General features: G+C 43.2%; 1 non-coding gene across 1 annotated transcript; it reads left to right on the top strand.

Moving 5' to 3' along the window:
• The first annotated feature begins 1,364 nt into the window (after positions 1-1,364).
• LOC128587109 (U1 spliceosomal RNA) lies at positions 1,365-1,527 on the top strand. Its single transcript, XR_008380523.1, has one exon. It is a non-coding gene; the product is annotated as a U1 spliceosomal RNA (small nuclear RNA).
• Positions 1,528-2,218: the final 691 nt, after the last annotated feature.

The raw sequence follows: 2,218 nt of genomic DNA, 5'->3' as shown, positions 1-2,218 counted from the left end.
ATACAAATGCCTACATACAGTAACTAAGAAAATGCCACGAAGGCTACGTTGAACCATTTGATGAGAATATTTCAGATTGTATATGAAACTAGCACATTGTACCCCTTGATTGCACTAATGTACACAGCTATGATTTAACAATAAAAAAAAAAATATTAGTGTGATAAAACTCAATTACTTACAATTTAAACAAGTCTCTCTCAAGTAAATACCCTCATCTCACAAATCTTTCCTTCTCCTTCCTTTCCTCTGGTCTCTCGTCTGGTGTCCATGAAGCCTTAGCGTTGTCCCCACATCGAGGCAGGGTTTCTTTTTTTTTTTTTTTTTATTGTTGGGGATTCATTGAGGTACAATAAGCCAGGTTACACTGGGGGCAGGGTTTCTGAGGGCTTCCCCTCCCTTGCCTGCTGCTTCCCACCTGTGCTGCTGATGTTGAGCTCAGGTCCTTCCCGAGGGTTCCCTTGGCCTGTCAGCTGTTAGAGGAGCTTTTCTAAGGCACCTTATCAAAACCTTCAGGCCTTGTCCTGACTGCAGGCTCCTCCCAGTCCTTTGGAATTCTCAGTACCTTTCTAGACCCCTTGTAGGGAGAGGAATGTTCAGAAGCTCTGGATATACTCCTCGCACCATGCTGAGTGGTGGAGCTTCACCTGCTCCCAGCAGGCCCAGCTAGACAGCTCCCCCAAATTCACTGCTAGTCTCGCTGCTCTGGCTCCAAGGTGACTCTGAACACAGACTTTCTCTAACAGACCATTAGCCTTCCCTGACTCTACCCTGGAGAGCAAGATGAGCCCTTTCTGCTCTGCCTTCTGTTCCTCTGCTAGGGTTTAGCCCTCCTGGCACACACAGGGTGCCCCTGTTTCAGTCTTCGGCCCCCAACACTCCCAAATCAGCCTCATTTTTAATCCACATTTCCTTTGGGGGAAGACAAGTGACTGTGATGCCATCGGATTTCCCTTTTTCTCTTGCTGTGTTTAGTATAAATTCTATGCAAGTGTTCTAAGCTCAGTTCTTGATATTCAAATCTCAACTTCTTTAGTCCTTAGAAAAATGTTTTATCCTTTTCTCAATAAAGTCTGGTTCTTGTCAATCAAAATCAATTTGGCTTTGGCTTCCAGCCTGTAGTTTCTGTTACTTATTTAAGGAAATCCATCCAGAAATTAAATGTCCTCTCTGCTCGAGGTTGTATCTCCTTCCCCGGAGACTGGTGTGTGTCCCTGCCACTTGAAACCGGGGAAGGATGAGGGGCTGAAAAGGGCGAAGACTAATAATTTTATATCAAATTCATGTCCCAAAGATGGATACTTGGGAGCCAGTTTTCTGCCACCAATTCATGCAGATTATTGCTGCATGTGTTTAAAAAAAAAAAAAAAACCTGGTGGGGAGATACCGCAATCACAAAGGTGGTTTTCCCAGGGTGAGGCTTATCCATGGCACTCGGGATGTTCTGACCCCTGCAATTTCCCCGAATGTGGGAAACTCAACTGCATAATTTGTGGTAATGGGACACTGCATTCGCGCTTTCCCCTGATTTAAAAAAAAAAAGAAAAGAAAAAGTAGAGATGATAAATATAACTAACCATTATGGGATTGCTGCTTAATTTATACATTTATTACATGATAAAATGCTTTGCCAAACACATGCCACAATCTAAAAATAACAGATTTTATGCTCCTTGAAGGCTAGGATCATGCCCCAGACGTTTTAAATGTCATAGCACTGTCAAGGGGCTGGGTATCCAGCAGATGTGTGATAAATACCATTCTACCCACAGCCAGCAAAATATAACTCTATTCATCATTCTCTAGTTAAACATAGACTCACGTAAAGGAAATTGGTGGTGATCAGTTGGGAGGAGTCAATACTACGAGAAGACATTCCTGTTATTCAATATTTAATGAATATTTTGTATCAAGGGATTCTGTGAGTTAAGATCACTGCATTAAGTAAGGTGGACATGCAGTTTATCACTCAAAGTGGGAAATGTTTCTATAGATAAGGGGGCACTATTAGTCATTAACTGATCTCACACACTGGCTGTGCAGTTACCCTCAGGCTGGGAGATCATAGGATACTGTTGAGCCACAGCACCCCGAAGGTGGAAAGCACTGGTGGAATCATGCAGCTCAGTACTGAGGGGGAAGTACGCTCCCTGCCTCCTGAGAAGCCGGTTCTGTTAATACCAAGAAATACCAGGAAAAAACAAACAGTATTTGGTAG

The sequence above is a fragment of the Nycticebus coucang genome, chromosome 5, assembly GCF_027406575.1.
Source record: "Nycticebus coucang isolate mNycCou1 chromosome 5, mNycCou1.pri, whole genome shotgun sequence".
Classification (NCBI taxonomy): Eukaryota; Metazoa; Chordata; class Mammalia; order Primates; family Lorisidae; genus Nycticebus; species Nycticebus coucang.
The sequence above is the reverse complement of the archived record's forward strand: the minus strand, read 5'-3'. Positions and strand labels throughout refer to the sequence as shown.